Source organism: Felis catus, chromosome B1 (assembly GCF_018350175.1).
Source record: "Felis catus isolate Fca126 chromosome B1, F.catus_Fca126_mat1.0, whole genome shotgun sequence".
Lineage (NCBI taxonomy): Eukaryota > Metazoa > Chordata > Mammalia > Carnivora > Felidae > Felis > Felis catus.
Genome location: NC_058371.1, coordinates 57,227,771 through 57,248,330, shown reverse-complemented (window position 1 = coordinate 57,248,330; position 20,560 = coordinate 57,227,771). Strand labels below are relative to the sequence as shown.

Sequence of the window (20,560 nt, the reverse complement as noted above, 5' to 3'; positions counted from 1 at the left end):
CTCTTTCTCTCTTAATCTCTCTCCCTTTAGAGGAAATGGGATTTGAGTAGTCAATAGCATGCAGTGATATAACTGAAATTGATCAGTACAAAAATTAACCTCAAATATGTCTTATCTGCTAAAAATAGTAAGTATTTCAGCAGTGTTTGTTGAAACTTTTTAACTATTTTTTCTCCCATTATCCTGAAACCTGTATAAAGATAACACAATTGCAATAATCATTTAGTTAAACAGAGAAAATTACAAAAACAAAAACGAAAACAAAACAGCGTTTAAAGGAAGAATAACAATGCAACATTTTCTGAAACAGGAAGATTAGTGGCAGTAAGAAATGTGCTATAGGGTTTAACAGAAAATTGGAGGAACCACTAGTTTGAAATAACAACAATTCAAGAGTAATACAGTGGAGATCTTTGTGTGTGTGTGTGTGTGTGTGTGTGTGTGTGTATGTGTGTGTGTGTGTGTTTGGGGATGGTGGTGATTAGAATTACACGGTTTCTTATAAAATTTATCCTAGGTCTATTTTATATTATGTGCATATTTTTCATCTGAAGTTTTTTTGTCTGTTTTTTTTTTTTTAAACCAAGCAAGAATGAATTATTTCAGTGATACTAGAAACTCATGTCAATGGAATGATCTCTGCTGGGGATTTTATACCTCAGAAATGTAATGTCAAGTGTTTTTCTTAGCTCTTTATTTTCCAAAAAGTAAAAGGCACTTAATATTATTTAAGGGCAGTATATAAACTCTATAACTGAAATTTAGGATCGGTAATCTTTAATTATCTCTTCACTCTGAAAACTGTTCATTCTCATACAATACAGGATATAGAAAGCTCTTCACATGCCACACTCATAGTCTATCTAGACCCATCTTCCCTTTCTACTAAAACAAGAGACAAGTATTCTCATCACTTTAGTGGTTGGTAGTTAAGGTGTTTGTTGGTAACACGGCTCTTCACAATACTTGACACACTATTTGTACAACAGCAATGACAACAATTAACATGTCTTAACAAGTTTCTATGTATTCTATGCATTTTCCTAAGTTTTTGCATGTATTAGTGATTTTTATCCTCATAATAATCCTATAAGTATTTTTTACCTGTTTTAAAAATGAGAACAAAGAGAGACAGAAATTTACATATTTTGCCCAGAAGTTATGTTTATCTGTTCTTTAACTCTTCATCTAATCTATTCATTTATTTCCAACCCAGTATTTATCCTTCCAGTATTAGTACTGTCTGTCACAGTATGAAGGAGCACTTTAAATATTTTTAATTCAACAACAGATATCTAACTATACACCCTATCCAAAATATCTCTACTTTGGCATATTGCAATTCTTGGCTAAGGTACTAACATATATATCATACATTTGTCATTTAACCTTTTCATCTCAGGTAAACATTACTGATGTACTTTAGAATTAGAGAAAGTTGTTTAAAGTTTTCTAGATCGACCTTTAATAATGTAAGGGATGTAGCTGTGTAGAAGAGCCTAGATTTCTTTAGTGCTGGGGAGAATCCTGCTGTCCTGTGTGCATGTTTTTATAATGAACTCCTCACTATAACAATAATAATTTTTACCTATATTTCTGAATTCATTTTATGCCACTTTTCTCCTGTTTACTAAAGATGAGTTTATTATTATTTACAAGTTCATTTCTAAATTAGGGATTTTGCATGTGCTCCTTTTTCTGCCTGAACTTCTATGCCCCAGTTCATTGCAAACCCAACTACTTCTAGTTCTTCAAGTCTCTTGACAATTATCTACACAAAGAAAGAATACTGGAAAATCTATCTCAACGGAGAGTAATAATTTGTTTCTTTTCAATTGCCCTCAAAGAAAATGAATGTCATTGTATGATTGCTAACCATCAGAGAAATTCATTTATTTAATTACAAGAAGGCTGATTGCAAGTTCAAAAATAATAGAGTATGAGCTTAATGAATGGAGGAAAAACCAGGATTCATGGAAGCTTGATGTTCATTTAAGTTTCTAGCTTTATTGTTTAATTAAATAGAACTACTAAAAGTAAAATATATATAAAAGTAAGTCCAATAAGCATTTGTTAATTCAGCACATCTTGTATATTTAAAGAATAATCATACATTTGTCATTGACCTATGTTCCATTGGTAGATCCTCTATAACAGAATAAAAACATAAGCATGAAAGTTAAATCAATAATAAGATGATAGAAACCAGATAGTAATATATTTGGCACCTTTGAAATAGGCTGCTAAGATTATCTTATTTCCCTCATCAAATAAATGTAAATATATTGTAGTATCTACCTCTACTGTTTCTCTCTAAAGGTTTTCCTAAAGAATAAGGTTATAAGTAGGCTTGAGATGGCATGAAACTCACTAATAAAAGGAGTAACTATTCCTTGGGTCCTGCTTAAATTTATCCTTGATAAATCTCTTCAACTTTTTGATAAAGAATTTAGGAATTACTCATACAAATTAAAAGATAATCAGATATAGATATAATAATTACAAAGAGTTTGAAATCTGGTTGTTCACCGTATCTCTTAAGTTTCTCTTATTTTTAGATACTATATTTAAGCATAAGAAATCAATCTGTAAGAATAAAATTTGTTTTGAGAAAATTAACAACATTGGGTATACCCCAATTCAGCAATAAAAAGGAACATACTATTGACATATAAAACAACAAGGTTGGGTTTCACAGACACAGTACTCTATGAGGGAAATCAAACGTGGAATAAGTAAAACTATATTAAATAATTTATATGAAGTCATACAATGAGTAAACTAAATTATGGTGATTGATACTAGAAAAGAGGTTATTTGGGAAGGAAGACTGACTGAAAAGAGGCATGAGGTAGATTTCTGAGGAGATCAAATTGCTCTACAGCTTGAGAGAAGTGTGGGTTACAAGAATGTTTGTGTTTGTCAAAACTTATTAGATTTATGATCTGTAAATAACTATATATATATATATATATATATATATATATATATAAATCACATCTCAACAGAGATAACATAAAATAATATAAGAACATTGATATTCTATTAGTGTTTTAGCTTTGACAGCCCCTTATTCAGGCAGTTAGCCATCTAGAAGGGAGGTTTGCTGAGGCAGGACTCTCTGAATCAAATATGCATTAACTACAGTGGACATTTTTATATTTTATTTCCGTTTGGCCAAGATTGTCCCAATTATGTATATTTTCATGATATCTTAGTTAAACCCTATTTACTCTTTAAAGTGTCCCAGTATGGAAGACAAATAATATGGCCACATTAGAATTAATTAGCCACAAGAGGAAGCAAAACCCCAGTTGGATTGACAGAAATAGTTAGCTTGGCATGTTCCTCAGCCAACTTAATGCAATTTGCATAACCATCTTGTTCCCATTTACTAACTCCTAATCCCTAGTCCTTATTATCAGAAAAATACCTACTGAGACACTCTGTTACATTTTTCCCCAGTTGATCCTCTATTTGCATCTTTTAATGTATACTTTCAAATCTTTATTCAATTGAAACGAACTTCTCTGAAAATCTGAACCTGACAATCAAATCATTACAGTAGGCTGATCAAGTTGTTTAAACTCAATCAATGTAAAACACTATTAACATCTTTCATCATGAATGAGCTTCCTATGATATCTAATATTGTACCTAGCTGATAGTATTTTAAAGCAGCTTAACAAATGGACTAAGAATGGGCTCAACAAAAATAGAAGTGTGGTTTTTGTTTGTTTCTTGATTCCTAGTTTATGGGGAAGAGTTCTGCTACTCTCCTTCATTTACCCCAGGCCAAAAGTGGCTCTGTCAGCCTCAGTATATAAGTTCCAGGGACCCCTTGTGCATTACTATCACAGGTAGCCAGAGGAGGGAACAAGCATGGGGTAAGACACATGAGGACAAAGGTTGATAGTTACAGAGTAGGTATTGACAAGACATACAGATTATAAGGTCATAGATCAATCTTTTTTTTTTTTTTTTTTTTTAAAGTTTATTTATTTTTGGGACAGAGAGAGACAGAGCATGAACGGGGGAGGGGCAGAGAGAGAGGGAGACACAGAATCAGAAACAGGCTCCAGGCTCTGAGCCATCAGCCCAGAGCCTGACGCGGGGCTCGAACTCACGGACTGCGAGATCGTGACCTGGCTGAAGTCGGACGCTTAACCGACTGCGCCACCCAGGCGCCCCGGTCATAGATCAATCTTAACCAACCCCCATTACATTATGCTCCAATGACATTGGCCTTCCCTCTATGCCTGTGCTAACCTAGTTGGTTCCCATTGCAAGGTTTTCTCTGTCCATCAGTTATAATTGTTATAAGTGTTATAATTATGTTCAACAATGAGTAACCAGAGCTTCCCTCATAATGGTTTAAAGGAAAAAAAGGGTTTATTTGTCTTATGCAACAAAAATTTAAGGGTGTCTAGGAATGATCTGGTGGCTCAATCATGTCCTAAAAGATTCAGGATTCTTGTACTTCTGCACCGCCATATTTTTTCTTTTATCATAATGAAAGAAACATAGCTTCTTTGCTTTCAGGCATCACATCCATGTACAGGCAGGAATAAGGTAAAAAGGCCTAAAGTATTTTCCTTGTAAGTATTTCTCCATATATTCTGGTAGGAAAACCCCACTTTCATATGTTCTTCTTCATGGCATTGACCATAAATATGTTGCATTGACACTTCTAGATGAAAAGAAGTCGGACTTTTTAGCTTTTGCAATAGTAAAAGCAGGAAGAAGAGTGTTTTAATTAGTTTTGGAGTCACCGATTCACAGCACTTTCCAAATCCCAGAACTTACAACCATATTTTCTGTTAGCCATTAAGTTTTAGATTAAATGTCACCCTTCAGAAAGGCCTTCTCTGCTGTACATTTTCCATGTGCAACTCTATACCATTCTTTACCTTGCTACGTCCCTACGAGACTGACCTTTGTGGATTGCCTCAATTGGATTCATTCCTTTTTAACTTTTTCTCAGTGGGAGATTTGGGAAAATAACAAAAGACTGACCTTGAGTTATTCATCTCCTATCTCCCTCCCTGCCTATCCTCAGATATTTTCTTTCCCATTGACCTTCAGCTCCTCTCTGACAGTCATCTCCTACCACTACTTTATCTGGGGTTCTCTTTTCTTTCTACATACCTCTTCAAACTTGGGGCTGTAATGGCTCCTTCACTCTTAGCCCCAAGGAACTTAGCCAATTCTGTTACTTTTTCTTACCCCTACCCACATCTTCCTTTATAAACACTCCTTCTATTACATTTTGCTCAACTGCCTTGTTTGAGTGGGCCACTTATCTCTTTCCAGCATCCTGGTGAGCACAATTTCTAAACTACCATATCTGAAGTGGGTCTCAAGTAGCTTTAAGCCTCATTACTCTATGTTAATTACATGAATAGCACTTGCCACTATATGAAATTTTTTGATTATGTATATACTGTTACTTTCCCCTAGTAAAAAGTGGGCTTCTTGAGAGCAGGAATTATGTCTGTTTTGTTCACTGTTCTATTACCAGTACCTAAAATGCTGATTGCTGGATATTTGTTAAGATTTGCTGAACAAAGGTAAGTGCTAAATTTATATTTTTTATTAATGTAGACTGAAGGGCCTCCTTCTCCAATATCCCAGCCTTTCTCCATATTGAACTCACCTTCATGCTCCCTATAGTTTCACCAAGAACACTTCTATATACCAAATGTATCTACAGTTGAAGCACATACCTTTCCTGGACATCCAAATTCCTGCCTGTCAGAAAGTTTTATGACAGCTTCTGATTTCTATTTAAATCATCTTTGAATATTTCTGAATTAATTCTTTTGGTGTTTACTGTTGTCAGATTGAATTATCTTTGACCATGTAAACTATCATCAAGCAATAAGTCTGTTTCAGAATAAAAAAGGAAAAACCATGTATTAGTGCTGTGACTGCAGAAGATAAATGACACATAGAATAGCTGTACCTTTACTTATTAGTTGTAGACAAACTGGCACATTTTTTTTTATTCTCAGAATATCCATGCTGATATGGCTTTATATATGTCATAGTTCCAAAAACCATGTCAAGGACTGCTTTCTTACATGCTCAGGAATGAATTAAACATTCCATCCCACTTCTAGGAGTATTAATTAGTTCATTTTCTGCTCAAAGCAATTTTTTAAATAACTACCTTTCATTGAAATGCTCTCATACCCAGAAATTAAGCCTGCATAAAGATTGATTAAACTATGCTCTGAAGAGTGAACATTCAACCCACCAGCAGTTAAATTTCTGAGTTTAGGACTGAAAGTGTTTATATACGTTGCAACAGACAAAAACAAAATGTGATCTGACATAGTTCTAACATTTGGATAATCACAACTTAGTTTCAATCTGACATATGAAAATTTATCTATCTTGTCATATTGCTATTGTTATATTTTATTACCTCATGCTTTGGGTGGCATGTTTTCCTTCCTATTAATAGTTAATAGTGTGAACAGGTAATGATATTTTAAAACTGGGTATGTATACGCACATATACATATATTAAGAAAATGAATCAGAAACATTATGTAAAATTTGGAATTTTTCCTACCATATGACACGGAGGGGGTCAGTATTAGAGCGATCACAATCAGCTGGAAAAAAGGCAAGTAAGAAATGATATGTGTATTCATAAGGTGATATGTTTGTATTCACAAGGTGATAAACATTAAAGAGAGTGCCAAAGAACCCTAGCTTTATGCTGAAAATAATAAGTAGCTTCTGAGAAGGGCCAAAATACAAGGATAAAAATAAGAATGGTTTTTATAAAATATTTAAAGTATTAGGCCCATTAGTGATCAGCAACTTCACTGCTTGATACACCTCATTCTATTTAACTTCTCCCTCCTCCACAATTGCATGCCACTTCTCAAAGGATTAATCGTCATTGACACAAAGATGCACAGAGGATCAATGTACTGTCCTCACCTGCTGCTTCAGTGCAACATCTAGGGAGGTTCTCCCTGACCCTTGTCCCATTATAATTTCAAAATAACGGATGAAAACTAAGATTAGGAAAAAATGATTACAGAAAAGTATTCCAAAGGATATTAAAGGGGTAGAAAGAGAAATTAAAGCAAGAGCATAATGTTGGTAAGACCATTTTTTAGATTAGGCGCTGCCCTTGTGTATTTATAAACTTAGGGTGTATTAAAATCTGAAATGAAGGGTAAGTTTCAAATGACAGAATTACATTCAATGTAAAATGAAAAACGAGTCTTTCTTTTTTAATTTGCTCTACCTTTCCTACTATTTTTGTTTCTTTGTTTCTGCTTTGCTGGTGCCATAAAACTATAAATTGAATGTGTATGGAATTCATGGCCCACTGAACTTTGTATCACATGACTTTGCAGGAGATCATTAGCAGTTGTATTGACCAATTTAAGTATGTTTTATATATTTTGCAGGTGGGGTAGCTTATCATATCTCCTTCTTCATTCTGATTCACCCTCTGTCAAGACTTTGGGATTTGCAAGTGTGTATATAATGTGTTCCAAATAGAAAGCATTTATCAAACCAGCTGCATGTTGCCCATGGCATGCACCACATTTTCAAGGTGTGCAAAGATCAGAAGGGAGAAAGATATAGTCCTTCTATGTGCAGGGACTATTACATGTTAAATAAAATATTTTAAATTAAACTGATGAAGAAATGGAGACCAAAGGATACTGAAGTTTTGCAATCTTAAATGACTTCATGTAGAAGAGCCAATGAACATGGTAGAAAGCACAGTACAGTATTTCTTTCCAAATTTCTCCTAACATGGAAATTCTTATTTTACAAAATAATGCTGGAACTTGAAAACTATGGGAAAACATTTCTCTCTCCATAGCTTTTTAAGAAGCGTTTTTGGGCATGTAGAAAACAGAAATTTAACATAATAAAATAGTCCACCAAAATTATACATTATTTATAATATATAGCATGTATATATTATTGATATACATTTAAAAGTATTTTTAACACAAAGCAACATATAATAGATTAAAGACAACTGAATAAAAACAGTCAAGGGGCACGTAGGTGGCTCAGTTGGTTAAACAACTAACTCTTGATTTTGGCTCAGGTCATGATCTCATGGCTCATGGAATTGAGCCCTGCATCTGGCTCTATGCTGACCACATGGAGCCTGCTTGAAATTCTCTCTCTCCATCTTTCTCTTCTCCTCCCTGCACCCCCCTCTCAAAATAAACAAATAAACATTAAAAAAATAGTCTATCACCCACATATAATCATTTTTCATATTTTGGTAAGTATACTCCTTGATCAGTCCCTTATCTATTTATTTAGCCACTAATTTACCTCTCAAGTAATTTACCTTCCCTTCTGGAAGCATGCCTTGCTAAACTATGGAGTTAGCAGTAAGAATAAGAGCAGAGCTACTGAGCCATAGGTCCATCATATCTGATAAAATGCAACTGTATCTCCTGCTTTGCCAGGTTAGTTTTCTCCAACCTAGCATACCATATTCTGAGGATGATGTATTGGTTTGTTTGGTTGTGGTTTTATTGTTTGTTTGTTTGTTTGTTTTTACTGAAAGACCTGAAAGCTCTCACAGAGTAACACAGGGTAGGAGGCTAACTTGCTCATTCTCTTGTACCACAATAGTAGGAGAATTGCATAGTCCTCCTTCACTGACAAATTTCAAGCATTCGCTATTGATGTTTATACCAATTCATTCAGGAAATTACACAGAAAGAAGAATCTTAGCCCTTGAGTCCAGCATTTCAAGCAATAGCCAAATGCAAACGTAGACATTCTCTTTCTGGGCACTGCAAACCCTGGAGGAGAAGTTACCACTGTGAGAGAAGTGAGTAATGATTCCATGGCCCCATTCATCTTTCCAGAATTGAGAGCTAGTTTTAAAGTTATCTGTGAAGTCAGTGTACTCAATAAGCAAATGGTGGATGCTATACCTTCACATTCAGTGAGATAAATGTCACCAGGATAGGAAAAATAGTTTTTTAGAATTTTACAAGATCTCTGGTTTCTTTATAATTAATTTTTTATTTTTTTAACATTTATTCATTTTTGAGAGACTTAAGAGACAGAGCATGAGTGAGGGAGAGGCAGAGAGAGAGTGGGAGACACAGAATGTGAAACAGGCTTCAGGCTCTGAGCTGTCAGCCCAGAGCCTGATGCCGGGCTTGAACCCACAGACGGCAAGATCATGACTGAGCTGAAGTCGAACACTTAACTGTAGTGTCTGGGTGTGCATCCCAGCTCCACCATTTATTGGCCACGTGACTTTTGGCATTTCAACTAGACTCTCTGTGCCCAATCTCTCTTTACTATAAATTGAATGTGATGTCAATTGTACCAAAGGGAGAAAATGGTTAACGGTGTCACTTTATTGGATATTTTGACTTCCTCATTGCCATATCTCTACCACCAAATGTAACCCTAGGCACAGAGTATATACAGAGTAAATATCTATTATATGGATGGCTAAAGAAATGAAAAGAATTCTGTAAAGAAAAAGACATTTATTAAATATATTCATATGAAGATCATTAATAATGATAATAAGCATAATGGCAGTGTCCTAGGGAGACCACAAACTAAAAGAAAAAAATGTTAACTGGATATCAGGTGATAAAATCAAATTTGTAGTAACTTTTCTTTGAAATTTGTTAAAACAGGAAAGTAACTAGGGTGGAAAATAGAGGTCAGAAGGACCTCTATTTATGCTTAATAAAGGAGAAGTCAGGACATTTTATATGTTCAAAAATCAGTAGAGTAGACAAGACTAATGGCAGAGAAGAAAAAAATGGGCAAAGGACCTTAATAGGCATTTTACCAAAGAAGACATGCAGACACGTGAAAAGATGCTCAACATCAAAAGCAAATCAAACTACAATGAAATATCACCTTACAACTGTGAGAATGGCTAGAACAAAACAAAACAAAACAAAACAAAACAACAACAACAAAAAGAAATAACAAGTGTTGGCAAGAATGTAGGAAACAAAAAAGAAAAAAGAACCCTAGGGCACTACTGGTGAGGACGTAAACTGGTGCAGCTACTGTGGAAAACACTGTGGAGGTTATTCAAATAATTAAAAAGAAGAGCACTTGGGTGACTCAATGAGTCAAACATCCAGATTTGGTTCAGGTCATGATATCATGGTCGGTGAATTCGAGCCCTGCGTCAGGGCTCTGTGCTGATAGCTCAGAGCCTGGAGCCTGCTTCAGATTCTGTGTCTCCCCCATCTCTCTGCCCCTCCCCTGCTCACACTTTGTCTCTCTCTTTCTCAAAGTAATAAATAAACTTTAAAATTATTTTAAATAAAAAATAATTAAGAAGAGAAATTCCAGGGTGCCTGGGTGGCTCAGTCGGTTAAATATCTGACTTCGCTCAGGTCATGATCTCGTGATCCACAATTTTGAGCCCCTCATTAAGCTCTGTGCTGACAGCTCAGAGCCTGGAGCCTGATTCAGATTCTGTGCCTTCCTCTCTCTCTGCCCCTCCCCTGCTCACACTTTGTCTCTCTCTCTCACAAAAATAAACAAAAATATTGTAAAAATTTTTTAAAAAGAGGAATATCATAAGATCCAATTAATTCCAATCTTGGTTATTCTGCCCCTCCAAAAATAAAAACACTAATTCAAAAAGATATATGCACCCCATGAATATTGCAGCATTATTTAGAATATCTAAGATATGAGAGCAACACACATGTCCATCAATGGATGAAGACATAAAGGGGATGTGGTATAAACATATAATGGAATGGTTACTTAGCCATAAAAAAGGATGAGGTCTGGACATTTGTGACAACATGGGTGGAACTGGAGGGCATTATGCTAAGTGAAATAAATCAGAGAAAGACAAATACCATATGATTTTACTTACATATGTAATCTAAAAAGCAAAGCAAATGAATTAATAAACAAAAAGTAGTAACTGACCTATAAATACAGAGAACAAACTGAAGGTTGCCAGAGATAAGAGGGGTGGGGAGATGGAAAAAATGGATGTAGGGCAGTGAGAGACACAGGTTTCCAGTTATGGAATGAATAAGTCTTGGTAATAAATGCTTGGCATAGCATACAGACTTGAGGAATCACTGTGTTGTACACGTGAAACTAATGTAACATTGAGTGTCAACTATGCTTCCAAAACAAAAAACAAAATCCAAAAACAAAAAAACAGTAGCGTAGAGAGGACTAAAGACAGAGAAGAGCGTGAGGAGTACAAAAGGGATGGGATACACAACTGCAGTCTTGTCACTGAAGTCTGTTCACACTCAGGAGCACATTCTACAGGGACTGAGACAGAGATGGTTTTAGCAATTCAGTTTTAGATCCTCACCTTCTACATGTACCTGTTTCTTAAGTTGACCTACCTGATCAATTTTGCCTTGAGTTTTCTCATAATCATTTTCCTCCTATTACAACAAGGGACATTGTTCCAGGGAATATGCACGCCCAAATGAAGAGACATTCTCAATATTGGTGGTAGTGCTGAAAATGATGAATGATTCTTATGACATGGTAGTAAATTACTGTGGAAACAGAAGTTTTCCAATTCTTCACTTTCAAAAAGCGTTAGCATTACCTAATAGAATTATCAATCGATATAATATGAAAAACAAATATAATAATTTACCCACAGTGATTGTTTGCATAGTACTTGGAAAGAGGGCCTCAGATTTTGTATTTGTCTAAAAGTTTCCTATTACCATAATTATATAGGTGTAAAATTTGTCTTCTAATTTGAATTATCATTGCTATTATTATTACCACAAATTAATCTAACTGACAAAGTCAAAATTAAATATAAAAAACTAGGCTGAAAAATTTAATTGGAAATTTACCATGTAATTGGAAAAGTGGAGATTAAAATAGATTTATTAATTGACATGTTAGAATGAGTCATTCCATCATCAGTTGTATTACTGTTTTCTTAAGTTTATATATTTATTTTGAGAGAGAGAACATGCACAATTAGGAGAGCAGCAGGAGAGAGAAGAAGAGAGAAAATCTCAAGTGGGCTCCACACTGTGAGGTGGGAGCTCAAACTCACAAACTATGAGATCATGACCTGAGCGGGAATCAAGAGTCAGATACTTAACTGCCTGAGCCAGCCAGGCACCCCGGTAATAGGAAACCTTTAAGAAAACAACAGTAACAAAGTTTTTGTTGTGTATATGAGTATGTATTTATTTCCAATTAATAATTTAAGAAAAAAATAAATTACCTTAAGGTAAACTTCTTTGAGCACAGTATAATGTAAATACAAGTTCATGATGATAAAAGAGAAATCATTAACTTTCTGTGTCTAAAAACCAGCTTGTTGACTGGATTCACTTATATTCATTTTGTTAAATATGATTAAAAGACTAATGTAACATATATGTTTTAAACCGTCAACATTTGCACTACATTGGAAATTAAGTCTATTTTAACCATTTAAATACATAAAATATTTTCATTTAAACTTAAAAATGTGTGCAATGTTTTTCATAAAGAACTAAAAAAATTATCAGGAACACAAGATACTCTTTTGTAGACTACTGATATAAAGTCTTACCAAAGTGGCTGGACATGAACAGGAGATAAATGTTTTCTATCAGGATAAAAGAGAAGAAGGGAAGCATAGGTGCAAAACAGAGAGATGATGGGTGATGAAGGAAGAAAAAAATTTAAGTTTTGTCTTATAGTTTACTTTTTCAATAAAATCAGTAGCTCTAAATGCTGGGAGAGCTTTTATTTTAGTAAAATAAGTCACACTTTGATCTAGATGGAAGGGAAAAGGCAAGCAAGTGACTAGTGTAAAAATATTTAAAGACTATTAGATGCTATTAATAGATTGGAAGGTTAGAACAGTGAAACAGCAATGACACTAAAGTCTCTTTTATATAATGTGTCATTTTTCCAAGCTATTCTTAGAAATTTAGGTTAAACCCATGTTATACTTAGCACACTGCCTGCTGCATAAGACGCCGTGATGGAATAGAAAGATGATCAACTGACTCAGATACAGGTAGGATTTTGTAGGGGTGTGTTTTGTGTGATAAAAGATAGATTATCACCTGATTTCTCTTTCACGTTGTAAATATTTGAGTTGTAACTACTTTATGGCCAACTTGTTAAAACTATCATCATTTAGGAATCTGCAAAAGAGATGCCATGGTGGAATGATGGTTCTCACTCCAGTCAGTGAAAGGAGGGAAATTGAACCAGGGAAAGAAAACACTGCTGAGCAACCATTATATGCCAAACACTAGGCAAAGTGTTTGATGTTCATTATCTAATTCACAAATAAATTTATGAGGTGGGTACTATTATTGTACCCCATGTTTAAAATGAGGAAACTGAGTCTCACAATGGTTTTATAAATTACCCACTGTCACATAGGTAGTTTGAAATAGGACTGAACCTCAAGTGAAGACTTTCTGATACCCTCATCCTCATTAAAATCCTATAAAATTACAAATAGTAAAAAACCATCAGAATACACTACTTATCAAGTCAGGTGGGGTACAACACTGTGGAAAATCCAGACATACATGAGTTATTGTGGACTATCTTCATTAATGTTCTGTAACCTGAGCTGTAGAGCAGGTGGCTGTTAAGTACTTATACCTCAATTGATGATGGCATCTTCTAAGTTTTTTTCCTCTTAAGTGTTCAGAACTTTAAATTACTATGACAGTGTTATAGAGAAAAGGGAACATTTTTGCCTTGCTTGATTATGAAAAATGCATTGCATTATTTTAGTTGCTGTCAATTAAACATAAATGAAACCCTGATTTTTAAATCTGCAAAATCACATTCTTAATTGGGATATTGTCTTACTAATTTTATTCTCATCTCTGACATACTTTAATTGGTATATAACAAAATTAAAATATATCTTTGGGACATAGGGAAGTGTGCTGTTAGTTAATTGCAAAACGAAGTATCTTTCTCATTGAGTCTCTCTTATAACAGACTTGATGACAAGTGGAGTACTTTATTAACTTCATGGATATGTACAGAGTAAAACCAATAATTAAAATGCTCATTCAAAGAACCAACTTATTTCTAGACAGTTCTGGCTGTCAAGCTTAACATTCACTAAATTTTGAACAATACATATGAGGATTATGGCAGGATACACAATATGATCCAAAAATTAGCATGGGATTGTTCAGTCCTATTTAGAGGTTGTTAGATGAAACTGGGAGAAGAGGATTCCAGGGATATGTTTTAAACTTAAATCATATCTGAAGAGGGGCGCCTGGGTGGCGCAGTCGGTTAAGCGTCCGACTTCAGCCAGGTCACGATCTCGCGGTCTGTGAGTTCGAGCCCCGCGTCAGGCTCTGGGCTGATGGCTCAGAGCCTGGAGCCTGTTTCCGATTCTGTGTCTCCCTCTCTCTCTCTGCCCCTCTCCCGTTCATACTCTGTCTCTCTCTGTCCCAAAAATAAATAAACGTTGAAAAAAAATTAAAAAAAATCATATCTGAAGAGAAGTATCACATAGCAATTCTTCCAGATCTATTTTGGAGACTGCTATGGAGTGAGTACAACATATTTTCTAAAGTAATGATATTTAAATATGCTTTATTATTATGTACTTATATTAGCATATTAAACCCAAAACAGAGACTGAATATTTCATATATGAAATACATTGTTGCTGTATATTTATATGAGAAAAATTTTGAAAAATTGAAAAAAAATGTAAAAATGTAAAATGTATGTAACTTGATATTCTAGTGCATGTTATTCATTTTTTTTAACGTTTACTTATTTTTGAGACAGAGAGAGACAGAGCATGAACGGGGGAGGGTCACAGAGAGGGAGACACAGAATCTGAAACAGGCTCCAGGCTCTGAGCTGTCAGCACAGAGCCTGACGTGGGGCTTGAACTCACGGACCGCGAGATCATGACCTGAGCCAAGGTCGGCCACTTAACCGACTGAGCCACCCAGGCGCCCCACATGTTACTCATTTAATCAATGGAATAACAAACACTTTAGAATATAAACAGATAGGTACCCCTTTCCTTTAGGATGACATTCTATAGCCTGATTTTCCACAATTCTAGATTTTAAAAAAGCATATTTTATTGTTTGATTGCAAATACTCAGATGCTGTCATGCATATATTTTTCATTTTTTCATTCTTGTTCAAAATGATGTAACCAGAAGGCTGTCAGTACAAGCTTATTGGCTGGATAATGTTATAAAAGGGCTAAATTTATTGGATAATTTAATAAATGGGCTAAATGGGGTGAAATTCTACTTCTCCAATCACTTTTTAAAATAAGAGTGTTTCAACATAAATTTTAGTATACACACATGAGCAAAACACCACACTAATGGTAAAGAATACTACTTTTATTTGCACTCAAATCTATTTATTAAATTTTGTAATGTGAAAAAAAAAATCCAGGTTGATATACCTGTAAGAGATAATTCCAGTTGAAAGGAAGGTTTTTCCCAGAAATTCTGAGAACCTTTTTTGAGCATGTAATAACCTTGCAAATATTGCTGTTAAAAAAAAAGATTAGAGAATTATTTCTCTCACCTTTATGTGCTTGCCATATTTCAGAGCCTTTTTTGTGCTTTATGAAGCTCTCAAAAAGAAAGCACTCATTTAGTAAAGATTTAGAAAGATTAATTTTTAGGGCGAATGATGTTTGTTTCAATCACCATTGAATTTGCACAGCAAATTCATTTTCTTTGTAGTATTTTCAGAAATTGGAAAAATAAGTATTATTCACTGATGTCTAAATATTACATAAAATTAGCAGTTGAAGATGAGTTGTATGGATCTAAAACAGTTCAAACAGGATCTGGAAAACTGGAAATGAGTCAAAGGGTCAATTACTTCTACCCCACTCATTTTCCACATAAGGAAAAGACTAATTTTTTTTCCTCAGAAAATAAGATCTTAATAGAAGTCATTGACATTTTATATAAACATTTATCAAATTTCTTTTTTTTTAACTTTATTTATTTAGAGAGGGTGCGAGCAGGGGAGGGGCAGATTGTGAGAGAATCTCAAGCAGGCTCTGCACCATTACTGCAGAGCCTGATGCAGAGATTCACCTCAAGAAACTGGGAGATCATGACCTAAGCCAAGACCAAGAGTCAGATGCTTAACCAACTGAGCCACCCAGGTACACCACATTTATCAAATTTCTAAGACATTACTCTAGAAAGGATTCAATTTGGTGGTTTTTTTTTTTTAATAAAAGATTTATCTTATTTTTAGAGAGAGCAAGTGGGGGAGAGGAACAGAGAGGGAGAGAGGAAGAAAAAGAGAGAGAAAGAGAGAGACTGAGAGAGAGAAAATTTTAAACAGGTTCCATGCTCAGCACAGAGCCCAACATGGAGCTCAATCCCATGCCCCTGGAATCACGACCTGAGCCAAAATCAAGAGTCAGTTGCCCCAACTGACTGAATCACCCAGGCACCCCTTGGTGGTTTGTTTGTTTGTTTGTTTGTTTGAAGTATATTTCTAAATTTAAAAAAAAAGTTTATTTTCTAAGGACTAGGCTTACTTTGCTTTTTTATAACATTCATCTGAAGAATATACAGGTAGCTATTTTGTGATTTATTTCTTTACAGAGAACAAACTGAGGGTTGATGGGGGTGGGAGAGAAGGGAAAATGGGTGATGAGCATTGAGGAGGGCACTTGTTGGGATGAGCTGTAGGTGTTGTATGTAAGCAATGAACTTCGGGAATCTACCCCCAAAACCAAGAGCACTCATCACACACTATATGATAGCCAACTTAACAATAAATTATACTAAAAAAATGAATGCTATTCATGTCTAGTAATTTTAGTACTATTTTACTGAGAACTAAATTAAGATTTTTGAGCAATAAGACATTTTAGAGAGCAAATAAATGAAAGTAAATTGGTTTCTTTGTCATTTATGTCTTTCCACTTGGGAGTGAAAATTTGAACTGAGGGCAATTTACAATCCACTGTCACTTCATTTGTTTCTGAAATATCCTTGCCAACTTTACCCAAAGGAAGATGTATAGGTAGTTCACTTTTAACATAACATGGAATATTTTTCAAGTGAGCTATTTATCCCTAATATAAATATTTTTAATTGAAATGTCCAGTTCTATTTTAAAACGTAGCAATATTCTTAACCTGATTTTTAAAAAAATTGTTATCCTTAGATTTTCATTGCAGAAACATGTAACTCAAAACATAATATACAAAAGACAGTATTATGTATGCGTTTTCTAATAGGCCAAAAATTAAGTAATAATTATTATATACAAGTTACTAAAGATCATCTTATCTGAATTTATTCTAATATTGATTTTGACCCTTCTTTCCCATAGAGATAGAATACTTTTATTCATTTATAAATTAAATAAGTAAAATTATATTTCATTATTCTGAGATATTCAGCAAATTTTTATAAGAAAAAAAGCAGTCCCCCAAAATAATATACTTAACAATATAAACTTAATTTACCTAAGCAATAAAGTTTGTGTGTGTGCATGTGTGTTATTCTATTTATTCTATTCTATTCTATTCTAGTTGGAAGATTGATAAATTACTTCTCTCTTTAAACTGTGATTTCATCAATGGGGGTCACAGGATATAATAGTTATATGTTAGAAGAGTATTTAAAATAAAAGCAGGCGCCTTGGTGGCTCAGTTGGTTAAGCACCTGACTCTTGATTTCAGCTCAGGTCATAATTATCAGTGGGATCAAGCCCTGCAGACGCAGAGTCTGCCTCTGGGACTCTCTCTCTCCCCCTCTATCTGTCCTTCCACTGCTCATGCTCTCTCACTCTCTCTCAAAAATAAATAAACATTAAAAAATTATATCAAGTAAGAACATATTGCACTTCAGGTATTTGTATCTCAAATGTTTTTAACTAATTTCTTGAATTGAACTTGAATATAAATTTCCAAAGACTATGGGAAAATTTCCTTTATCATATTAATCTCTTGATTTAGACTCAACACTCTAAAAATCAATTTGATTAACCAAAATCATAAAATGATTTAAAAATATTTTTGGTTGTTTTGAAAAATGTAGTCAAACTTCAAAGTCAAAATTTTGCCAACACTGATAATATTATTTTAAATAAGAACTCACAAGCACTGTGGGTTAAAAGTTTGAAAATATGTTGAGAATCGATGTTATTCTCCTAAAATAACTAATACTTTTATTAAAACCCACTTTCAAAAGAATAGATTGATTGGGCTATCTCTTAGGTTTGGCATAAGAATATAACATGATAATCAACTCCAAAAAGCAAAAATTATATTAAAAACAGATCACTATTTTAGGAAGATATCAAAGGCTTTTCCATTCTTCTAGTTCCCAGAATCACTATAAAAACAGAAGTTGCTACTAGCAGAGGAAAAAGAAGCATTAGAAAAGTTTACATAGCTACAATCCTTAAATTCTGCTCTCACTTTTCCTGGCTTGGGAATGGGGGAATGGGCAGAAGATGCTCTGGAGGAAAAATAGGGCAAGTGATTTGATTTACCCTTCCTGTGACCTTACTAATTTAGGTAGGCTTCTTTGGAAACAAACTAAATGGTTTCTGTTAGCAGGAGAGTAATTTTCTATGAAGTGCTTATAGCGGACTATATTTATCTTATGGTAAACATCTATCATCTATCTATCTATCTATCTATCTATCTATCTATCTATCTAAATAATAGAAATCTATGAGTTATGGTATTCACTGTACAATGTCATATGACTATGTTACTATCTCTAAAAGTATTGAGATGCTTTATAATCAATAGAGCACATTCTGTGTACTTGCCTAGAAGATGTATGAGAGGAAAAGAAGCTTGGGTGCTAAACTGTTTCATATATGCATCTTGGTTACTAGTGCCCTTGAAATTCTAAACAGAGCTTGATATTAGAAAATATCATACAGTTGGTATGAATATGATTTGACATCTGGATCTTATGTGTTATAGCAGTTTGAAACTGTAAGAATTGTCTTTCAGACTTTTAAAGCATAGTAGCTAAGACATGTTATCATAAGAGAAAAAGGAGGGGATGGAAAACAACATCAGAATGAGATGCTAGAATTTCTGCTTATCCATCTGTGGTATGAAGTGGCTAAATTTTTAAAGTAGCCTTACTAATAAAATCTGAAGACAGACTTAGACCCAACAGCTCTATCTAAATGAGTAGAGTGAGAATACCAGTACAAAATGGAAATTATTTTTTAAAAAGTTACACTTTCTTGCTGTTGTTAACAACTCTGGTAAGAGCCAGAACCTTAAATCTGGAGGGTTAGCAAGAGGAAAAAATCAGTTTAATATTTTTTTCTGGACACTGGAAGACCTTCTCATGCCTCTGGCACTAAGGGGAGAGATAGCATTTTCCCTGGCAAAGCAACTCCATTAAGTGGATTATCTGAAAAACTATAGACTGAAACTCTAGTCTGTGAACTAAAAACATAACTATGGACTATAAACTCTGAAATGAACTATAAAACCATACAGTAAAACTATAAACTAAAAACTGAGACCAAGTGCGGGTGACTTAGAATCTCATGTGTATTCTGTTGAAAAATTAGGACATTTTACTGAGAAAGGCCAGCAGAAGCCTAATAAATCATTACTATCTTGGATTCTTAGAGTTAATAATTGGCACTTTCTCACAAATTTTAGATCTTACTAAATATGTGGGTTTCTTTGGGCTACCAATGGGTCCTTGACTAGCCTCGAAACTTCTGTGAGCAGATGCTTCAGAATGGTATGACACAACTTTCTGTGGTGGAGAAACCATAGTCAGCAGTCCTACTGTGAGAAAGGTAACTTGTCCCTAACCAAAAAAAAAAAAAAAAAAAAAAAAAAGCACTCCTTCAATATGGTTGAAATACTATAAGTACAAGTGGGCTTAGATAAGCTCTGTGATGATTAGAGAGATATACCTAAGTCAGAGCTACTGACTTAGATGAGGGTGTGTTTGTGTGTGTGTGTGTATGTGTGTGTGTGTGTGCGTGTGTGTGTGTGTGTGTGTGTGTGTGTATACACCGGTTTAGGGGCTCCTCAGTCTTGGGTACCTTGCTATGAGCAAGTAAAGAAAGTACTAGCAAGTCAATAACTGGCTTGCTAAATCAGTTATCATATATGAGCTGCCTGAAAGACAAAAATTTCTTTGCAACCGAAGAAATTTGGTACAAAAGGGAGAAATAAAAAAATTGGGGGGAAATTATATGAGGAAATAATAACCAGATTGACTTGGTTGAACAGTAGAAATGCCTTTTAAAATTTTTTTAATGTTTATTTATTTTTGAGAGACAGAGAGAGACGGAGCAGAAGTAGGGGAGGGACAGAGTGGGAGACACAGAATTGGAAGTGGGCCCCAGGCTCTGAGCTGTCAGCACTGAGCCCGACACGGGGCTTGAACCCATGAACTGTGAGATCATGACCTGAGCTGAAGGTGGAGGTTTAACTGGCTGAGCCACCCAGGCACCCCTGTAGAAGTGCCTTTTAAAGAAAGGGATAAAAAATGGAGAATTGGTGGGATATTCATTAAGTAATTGCTACTGCATTATCAATATTTGGAAATTGGGAAACAGT

General features: G+C 34.6%; 1 long non-coding RNA gene across 1 annotated transcript in view; it reads right to left on the bottom strand.

The window, feature by feature from the left end:
* Nucleotides 1-4,219: 4,219 nt before the first annotated feature.
* Nucleotides 4,220-20,560, bottom strand: part of LOC123384876 — a 100,312-nt gene continuing 83,971 nt past the window's right edge. Inside the window, exons 3-4 of the long non-coding RNA XR_006596588.1 lie at nt 11,379-11,496; nt 4,220-5,886 (exon numbers count right to left, since the gene is read on the bottom strand). This is a non-coding gene — a long non-coding RNA (uncharacterized LOC123384876). The remainder of the gene's footprint in view (nt 5,887-11,378; nt 11,497-20,560) is intronic.